This window comes from Gossypium arboreum, chromosome 13, assembly GCF_025698485.1.
Source record: "Gossypium arboreum isolate Shixiya-1 chromosome 13, ASM2569848v2, whole genome shotgun sequence".
Classification (NCBI taxonomy): domain Eukaryota; kingdom Viridiplantae; phylum Streptophyta; class Magnoliopsida; order Malvales; family Malvaceae; genus Gossypium; species Gossypium arboreum.
In genome coordinates this window covers 90,302,618-90,313,077 of record NC_069082.1, presented here as the reverse complement: position 1 = coordinate 90,313,077, position 10,460 = coordinate 90,302,618, and positions in this window count along the sequence as shown.

The following is a 10,460-nucleotide window of genomic DNA, read 5'->3' as shown; positions in this document are numbered from 1 at the left end:
ACATCTCAACATATCCTCAAGTATCTGAATTATCTGCTAGGATTGACCATCGGTTTGGGGGTGAAAGACGGTGCTAAAATGCAACTTGGTACCTAAAGCTTCTTGCAATTTCTTCCAAAATCGAGAGGTGAACCTTGGATCTCTATCCGACACCACAGAAATCGGTACCCCATGTAATCTCACAATCTGAGAAACGTACAATTCAGCTAGTTTATCCAATGAAAAATCCGTACGCACGGGGATAAAGTGAGCCGACTTAGTCAGTCTATCAACAACAACCCAAATCGCATCCTTCTTACTTGCTGACAATGGCAGTCCGGACACAAAGTCCATTGTGACTCGATCCCATTTCCACTCGGGTATCATGATCGGTTGAAGTAATCACGAAGGTACTTGATGTTCCGCTTTCACTTGTTGACATATTAAACATCTCGAAACAAAGTCGGAGATGTCTCGTTTCATACCATGCCACCAAAACCGATGTTTCAAATCGTTGTACATCTTCGTACTCCCCGGGTGGATTGCCATTCGGCTACAATGGGCTTCGTTAGAATCATTGAAATAAGTTCAATTCTTTGGAACACAGACGACTTCGAACCTCAAACAATCGTCATCACCAATATGAAACTCCGATTCCTTGTTCGAACACACTCACTGTTTTGCAACCAACTCATCATCAACTTTCGAGCTTCACGAATTTGATGAGTCAACAATGGTTTGGCCTTTAATTCGGCTACTAACACATTGTCGGGTAGAATAGACAAGTGTACATTCATTGTTAAAGTAAAGCAAGCGGTGATTTACGGCTTAAGGCGTCCGCAACCACATTAGCCTTTCCGGGTGATAATCAATGACAAGCTCATAATCTTTTAACAACTCGAGCCAACGTCTTTGTCGCAGATTTAAGTCTCTTTGAGTCATCAAATATTTGAGACTTTTGTGATCCGAATACACATGGCACTTCTCACCAAATAAGTAATGTCGCCATATCTTTAAAGCGAATCGATGGCGACCAATTCGAGATCATGGGTGGATAATTTTTCTCATGTGGCTTTAATTGTCTCGACGCGTAGGCCACAACTCGACCTTCTTGCATTAATACGCAACCTAACCCAAGTAGGGAGGCGTCACTATAAATGACAAACTCTTTGCCGATTAATTTGCACTAAAGCTGGAGCTTCATTAAATGAGTTTTCAATTGATCAAAACTTTTCCGACACTTTTCCGTCCATTCAAACTTGACATCCTTCAAGCGGTTTCGTCATGGGTGTGGCTATCATCGAGAATCCTTTTACAAACCGTCGGTAAGTAAGCAAGTCCCAAAAAGCTCGAACCTCGGTAATATTTCTGGAGGCTTCCGGTTAAGTATAGCTGAAATTTTACTCGGTCGACTCGAATACTCAATGCAGATACCACATGACCCAAGAAGCTAACCTCTTAACCGAACTCACACTTCTTGAACTTAGCATATAACCGCTTATCCCGTAAAATTTGCAACACTAATCTCGGTGCTCGCATGTTCGGTCTCATCTTTTGAATAGACCAAGATGCCGTCAATGAACACAACTACGAACCGATCCAAATATGATCCAAGATCCGATTCATCAAATCCATAAATCTGTAGGGCATTAGTGAGCCCAAACGGCATCACTAAGAACTTGTAGTGACCATATCTCGCTCAAGGCGGTTTTGGGTATGTCCGAATCTCGGATTCATGGCGATAATAGCCCGATCTCAAATCTATTTTGAGAACACCGAGGCTCCTTCAGTTGATCGAACAAATCATTGATCTGTGATAACGGATACTTGTTCTTTATTGTCACTTTATTAAGTCGGCGATAGTCGATGCACAACCTTATGGTTCCGTCCTTCTTTTCACAAACAACACGGTGCACCCCAAGGTGAAAAACTCAGGCGAGCAAAGCCTCTATCCACCAACTCTTGCAATCGAGCTTTCAACTCCTTTAATTCCGTTGGTGCCATACGACACGGAGCTATCGAAATCGGTGTGGTCCGGTACAAGCTCAATGCCAAACTCTATCTCCGAACAGTGGCAAACCCGTAATTCTTGGGAAAAACATCCGGTATTCACAAACCACCGCAGATTCGAGTTTTATTTCTAACTCCTTATCATCAAGTACATACGCAAGGTATGCTTCGCACCCTTTCTTACATATCTTTGGGCCAACATTGATGATATTACGGTGGCAACCCCTTCAAGTCCGTAGGTTCAACTCGGATCATCTCGTTATTTGCGCACCTCAAATCAATAGTCTTGCTTTTACAATTCACAACCGCATCATGCACGGTCAACCAATCTAACCCAAGAATAACATCAAATTCATCGAACGGCAAAAGCATCAAGTCTGCCGGAAAACAGGAACCTCGAATTACTAGGGGACATTTCTTACACACTTTGTCGACCAAAGACGTAATAACCCAAGGGATTTGACACCGAATTACGAACTCAGAGACTCAATAGGTAAAGTCTTCTTTGGATGCTAAGGTTTCGCATATATAAGAGTGAGTAGAACCAGGGTCAATTAAAGCAATCACATTAGTATCAAAGAGAGTGAAAGTACCAGTGATAACGTCAGAGGAGGATGCCTCCTCTCGTGCGCGGATAGCATATGCTCTAGCAGGAGCACGAGTCTCGGATCGAACAACCGTATCGAGACCCTCTCTGATTACCACCCCTACCTCCTGAAATCCTCGGGGTCTACCTCTAGCCGTCGTCCCACTAGATCTTGCACCTTGCATTTTATTCTTCTCATCTAGCTCCGTGCAATCTCTAATGAAATGGTCCTTCGAACCGCATCCATAACAGGCCCTATTAACAGACTTACCCCAACATTCACCTATGTGTCGTCTTCCACATTGGGGGCATTCGGGGTTTTCTTGAAGATTATTGCCCACACTAGCTACCGAAGTAGCTCGTGAGTCCATCGATGGTCGTGCTCTAATGGAAATCCCTTGATCGCCCTCGACTTATTTGTGTCCTCTCGAACTTCTTTACTGATAGAAAATGGAGCCTTGCCCGTCGATCTTTTATGATAATCTCTAGCTTCAAATTCAGCCTTCCTCTTCTCCCTTCCGAGCTCTTCCGCCTTGCAGGCTCGTTCAACTAGTGTTACAAATTCTTTTATCTCTAAAATACCCACCAGTAGCTTTAACTCTTTCAAATCTTTTGCACATAGCAACCTCATCAGCCACACACTCCCGAGCATACCGACTAAGTCTTACGAACTCATGTTCCTATTCAGATACCGTCATACGACCTTGCTTGAGCTCCAAGAATTCCTTACGCTTTTGATCGATGAACCGTTGACTAATGTATTTCTTTGAAATTCGTTTGGAAGAAATCCCAAGTAACTTGTTCCTTTGGGACTATGGAAATTAAGGTCCTCCACCAATAGTAGGTGAGTCTCATAACAAGGATATAGCACACTTAAGACATTCATCGGTGTGCATGGCAGTTCATCAAACACTCTAATGGTGTTATCAAGCCACAACTCACCCTTTCAAAGCACCATCGGTAACTATGGCCTTAAACTCCTCCCCACGCTTCCTAATCAAGTCCACAGGTGGTTTACTCAGCCTCACAGGATCAACAACTGATGGCATTACGGGCTCTTGGGGTGGATTATTTAAATTTGGGAATGGTTGGACAGCCGGATTGGTTCGGGCATATTCGCGACCCACTCATTCATCATGGTGAAGAAGGCTTGTTTCGCCCTTCATCTTGATTATTTGCGAATGACCGAGGCTCAACAGCGGTGTCCCTTGCATGAGAGCAGCCGGTACACTTTCAACATCATCCGCCAAGGGTCTCTCTACCGGGTTCCATTTGCTAATCAAAACAAAAATTTCAACCGTCGAAGTCATCACATTTTAAGCACTAACACATTGGCATGTATAGCTAGACTCACACACGCCACTGATGAGTCCTAGAACCGACTAAACCATAGCTCGATACCAATAAAATTGTAACACCCGAACCCGAGACCGTCACGAGTCGAACACGAGGTGTTAACAGACTTCAAAGCACTTATTGAGAATTTCCCAGACAAGCTGCCAATCTGTGTACTAGTCGCTTCAAAAATCATAACTTGAGTTTTACAACTCAAAACTCAGTTTCGTAATTTTTTCCTGAAACTAGACTCATATGTCCATGTACAGATTTTTTTCTAGAATTTTTGGTCGAGCCAATTAGTACAGTTTATTAGTTAAAATCTCCCCTGTTGCAGGGATTGACTACACTGACCTTTGTGTGTTACGAATTGCATATATCCCTGTACAGGGCTTCAATACTGATTCCATTTGTTTCTATAGAAACTATACTCAGAGAGGAATCTACACATATATGGCAGGACTCCTAATTATCTCTGGTTAATTTACAATGATTTTCCAAAGTCGGAACAGGGGATCCAGAAACCGTTCTGGCCCTGTTTCACGAGAACTTTAATATCTCTTAAAATACAGCTCACATGGTCGTTTCGTTTCATCCATATGAAAATAGACCCATCAAGCTTCGAGTACGAAATTTTTTTTAGCTATTAATTCCACTTCTACTATTTTTAGTGATTTTTCGATCTCATATCACTGCTGCTGTCCATAGCAGTTATTGCAGATGAACTATGCCAATTTCATGAATCCTTCCTTAGCCTTACTAATCATCCATCATACGTGACACAAATTATGGCCACCTTATCAAAATTAAGGTTTCTAAGACTCGTGGCTATAGATTCTAGCATCCCACTCAAACGACCACATAGGCCATTTTCACATGGCTTAAAGTTTACAACCCAAAATTTAACAAAACAAAATAGCCCATACATGCCAAATGTTCTCCTAAGTTGACTAAGAAGACAATACCAAAAATTGCTCGCGGTGTGATGACTTCGTTGTGATTCTGAACACCCAAAAGGAGACGAGTCCAAGAAACCTAAAATGGGTGACAAGAAAACACCGAGTGAGTTTATAACTCAGTAAGTCATAAGCATTCCACGACCATCCATTAATAACATTATCATAAAATGAAATAATGAAACAAGGCCAAGTGTTCTAGCCATACCGAACTATACCATAGTTCCTTAGATCCTTCGGATCAATCTCATACCAAGTCATACATTTACATTTCATATACTATTCAATAGGATATTTGAAGCAATTTCCATACATCATTTCATTTCCGCAACAATCATGCAATTGAAATCATCACATAGATTTAAATCTTACCAACTCCACCCCGAGCATGAACATAGCATCTATTGGCCATGAACTCAAGGTACTTACTCTTTTCGCTGTCCATACTCATCTCGATAGAGTCACACCTCCATATAAATATTCAATCGGAGATATATGTAGAGTTCGCACACATAGTGCTTAATACTCAATCACGCACACTTAGTGCCATGTGATTCAAGCCCGCACACATAGTGCCATATAGTCCAAATTCGCACACTTAGTGCCATACATTACAAGCTCGCACACTCGGTGCCAATCTAAATCACCGTACACATCTATTTCTCGCACACTTAGTACCAAGCAAACTTCCTACACATTTCACTATCTCTTTTACGTTCAACAACATCATCTTTTCATACACATACATTTGTATATATTTCATCTCATTAAACACAATTGCATAGATATTACAATCATTTAAGAAATATCAAATATATGCTTAATGACTTACCTTGTGTTGGGTAAAATAGTCCAAGTCGGCTACTCGATGACCTTCGTCTTTCCCTTGCTTGATTCTCCTTCTTTAACTCCTTGAGCTTAATCAATAAATCAACTAGTTTAACCCTCTTGCTAAACATTCATAATTCAATTACACATGCATATGTATGTTTGTATATTCGGCAACCATCCTCACTTATTACCCATTTGGTCAACAATCTAAGCCAAGATAAGCCTTCAATATGGTTGCCTCTAACCGAATACATGCACACCAATCTACTTCCTTTGGCGAATATGCATGTCTATGTTGAGGCCAATTTTACACTTAATACTACACAAAAACAGCATACATTTTCCTAATTAACGCATTACATATTGTAGCTCTATACACATCTCTCATTTATTTCATAACGGAAACAACATCACAAGCAAATATACACCTTAAAATAGTATATATGTCATACCAATTCATCATGTGCAAACATATATTCATGTAGGTGCAATGGCGAATTCTCAAGTGGCTTATATCCAAATATATACACATATCCAAAGCTTAAATCTTACTTACCATGCAACATGCATGAATCATACTTATGGATATAACATGGCGAATACCACAACACCATACCGTTTCAATTTGGTCATGGTTAAACAAAGAACTTAGTATCTCATTCAAAAATGCTAAAAGAAAATCTAAGAATCCTCAATCCACCATCACATGTATCATTATCAAGCTTGATATTTAGCATGCAATGGCATTAACACCATATTCACTTTGGCCGAATTTCATTCCCATGACATAACAAAGATTTGAACCATGGGCTAACAAGAACATCAAGCTAGCAACTAAAATATACATGAATCTCATGGCAAAACATCAAACTTACCTTAATCTAGGTACAAGTATGGCCAAACCTCCTCCTAAACCTCTTCCAAACCAACATGAAACAAGAATTCCTTCCTTCTTCCTTAGAATTTTCAGCCCAAAGGAAATGAAAAATGATGAACAAAAATTCTTCTTTCTTTCTCCACACTCACGGCAATGGGCATGCATGAGACCATTTTTTCTTTTTTTTTTTGTTCCTTTCATTATTAAATTCCCATGCTCACTATTTTATTTTTTCTTACATACACCATTGTCCCAACATGTTTTATGACATGTTTTTACCCATAATCTCTTGTCATGGCGGCCACTAGCTATTAGGGGGGGAAATTTGACATGCAAGTCCTCCCCTTTGACTACATGCACTATTAGGTCCTTATAGATTAGCCTATCACTTTTCAAAAGTGTCACACAAGTCCTACTAACTGAATTCACATGCTATCGGCTAAATCGAAGCCTGAAATTTTCACACATTCATAATTACATATTCTAGACAATAAATATTACGTTCAAACATTTCGGTGACTCGGTTTAGCGGTCCCGAAACCACTTCCCGACTAGGGTCAATTTTGGGCTGTCACAGCACCCATTCAAGCATTTATAGCAGAAAATTTTTGTTAAGGAGAGCTTTGAAGATTCATCATATTAACTTCTGTAAGTACTTTGAATGAATATTGGTATTTGAAACTGCAACTTCAAGTTTTAATCGTATCTTCTAAACCAATCTTCTGTTTTTTAGATTCTTTGATGTTAATTCAACTCTTTTACTAAAGGGAGAGTGCAGAGTCTAGAATTGTTCTTTGGTTGCTCACAAGTCATTGCTTTTACAAAAGTTTTGCATACACTTTATTAGTCTTGCACTCTATGGTAGACAATTCTAGTCATCAATTTTGAGATTTAAACTCAAAATCTTGAAAACTAGGTCTTGTTATTAGGAACTTAATTTCAAATGTTTTAGTTGTGCTTTAAACTTATCTGAGTGCTTTAAACTTAATGGGTTAGTTAACATATCAAAAAAATGGGTTCCTTCCAGTTTGGTAGAAAAAAACAATGGCAGAGGTCGAGCCCAAGTGGGAAATTGGCTGTGGGAGCGGACTTCCATTGTTTCAAACATAAAATCGATCCCAAGTGATCCATCTAGTGGGATTCCATCGGTACGAGACATTACCCAATGAGTGTTGGATTTGTGAAGTTTTTTGTCTCCTATCTTTTATATATAATTTCGTTTAAAATATATTATATTTAGAAATATTTTTAACTGGTTCCTATATTTGTATTACATTATTGTTTTTTTGTATTTTAATTATATAATATTCAAAAGGGTCAATTCTATGTAAAATTTATTAATAACTTGTTTATGCATTTCTTAATCCCGCAAATTCTCTAATTAACAATAGTCATTCGAGGAAACATTACATACAAAAGCTACTTGAACGTGTAATGTAAGAACATTTGCAACAACTGCTGCATATTTTTGGGCTGAGAAGTTTATTTTGACTGAATTATATCGCAAAACTGACATGAAGTTTTACTAAGGAAATGTCATTGTCTTTCAATTTTTCATCACTTGATCTTGAACATTGACTGGATTACTCACATTATGCCTTATATCAATTTTCAATTTAGATGGTTGTAGTTTGAAGATGATCTATTTTGGTACAAATCAGTTGGATTTTGCTGACATTTAATTTTTAAACTTTTTCGAGGTCATTCTTTCAGTATCATTTCGAGACTCAAGTAAGTTTTTACTTAATTACTTTTACATTTATGTTCTGTGTATTGAATCTAATTTGATAAAGCAATGCATTCCAGGGAGCAATTGAAAAAATGATCAGCCATTTAGATTGATAATTTTTGTATCAGTTTGTTAGCATCCTTATCAAGTATCAAATGCCTATCTGTTACTTCTTGTACCCTGCAGGTTGGTTATATAATTCCTTCTTGTTTGGGTTATTCTGTCAAGAATTACTTAGAAACTGTTCTATTTTACAATATTAACTAATGTACTAAACTTTATGATACCGAGTACCTGTTACCAAATTAATATATCATAGTATTTGAATTAATTTTGTACAAAAATATTTTTTTGACTGCTTTTAACCAAAACTTAATTTTTTCTACCCTATTTTTGTACTATGACTATTTTTAATAAATTTAATTATTACTATAATAATTATATGAAGTAATATATATGAAGTAAAATTATATTGTATACTAAATATGGTACATATACTTTAATTCCATGTGTTTTGACTTTTAGGATATAGTTCCATGTGTCTGTGTTAGTGAATTAATGTTGTATGTATTTTAGTTACTGCTTCCTGCTCCTCCTGCAACTATTGGTTCAACTGAAGCTGCTATTTAATCTTCGAATTAATATTTGGTACTGATATAGATAAAGTTTTTATATTTGCTTAAATTGAAATATATTTGGTGCTACTCTTATAATCTTACATTTGTTCTAGGTACTATCGAGCACCTGAATTAATATTTGGTGCAACTAAATACACCACAACCATTGACATCTGTTCTAGGTACAGGTTTTGTTGCTAAATTTTTTTCCTTATTTCTATGCATTTTCACTTTAAATTACTTAACAAATATTACTTTTTTGAATTGAGCCTCTGTTTGCTAGTGAGAGTGGAGTAGACTAGGTTGTTGAAATTATTAAGGTACATTTTATTTCAAAATTCTAATCAATAATAGTTTTATCATGATGATTTTGGAAAATCTAATATTTTGGGGTTGCGATTTTGTAAAGATTTAATTCTTTGGTTCTTTTAATTTTAAATTTTGGCTTTTGAAAGTATTTTTAAATTAGTTACACTATAATAAGTTTTTAATTTGATATGTTTTCTTTTTTAATTGAATTCGAATAATTTCACTCAATTTTATTCGATACGACTCAAATTTCATTTTGCTTAACTCGATAAAATTTTAAATTGAGTAAAATACTAAAAAATAAAGACATATGTTAATTTTTTAAAATTACTTGTGAAAAAAACATACTGTCAATATATCAAATATTAACTCTATTATGATTCAAATTTATCTTTTATTTTCTCAATTTTTCTCTGAGCACTACTCCAAATTCAATAGTTGCTTTTTACGCCCTCTCAACAAGTGAAAATTATTTTAATGATAGCTATAGTTTTTATAAAATGAATCATACAAAAATCTTATTAAAAATATTTTCATCACAAAATTCAATCAAATCCTAAACAATTTATAAAAAATAAAATATATGGAAATTTCAACATCATAAAGCAGCCATTCGAAATTGACAAATTGAAAAAATTGAGATGACACTGAGCCCACGTTTAAGTGTAAAAGCCAAAACATGAAAAGAATTTCCATGTTCCGTCTTGGATTTTGATCACCAAATTTTTTTCTCAAGACTTCCTTTTTACTTTCAACAATCTCTTTTAGTAAAATATCATTCTTCTTCCTTTTCCTTTTGGTGGTTTCTCCCATACTTTCAATTTGACTTTTCATTTAGTGTATTTAAAAATAAAGCTTTTCAAATTTGATGGGAATTCTAAAATTTTATTTAAATTTGACCATGTTGCTGTTTAGGAAATTATAAGTTTTTTAAAGAAGGAAATTATGTATTAAATGTTTCTAATTCAAAATTAATATATATTCAAAAGTAATATATTTTTTCAAGTTCACCAAACAACTCACATAATTTACATAATTTACATATACATAACTTACATAATTTAAAGTTCAAATTTCATAACTTACATAATTTACTTAACTTACATACTACATGACTTACATAATTTAAAGATCAAATTTCATAACTTACATGATACATAACTTACATAATTTAAAGACCAAATTTCATAAGTTACATAATTATTTAAAGTTCAAATTTCATAACTTACAT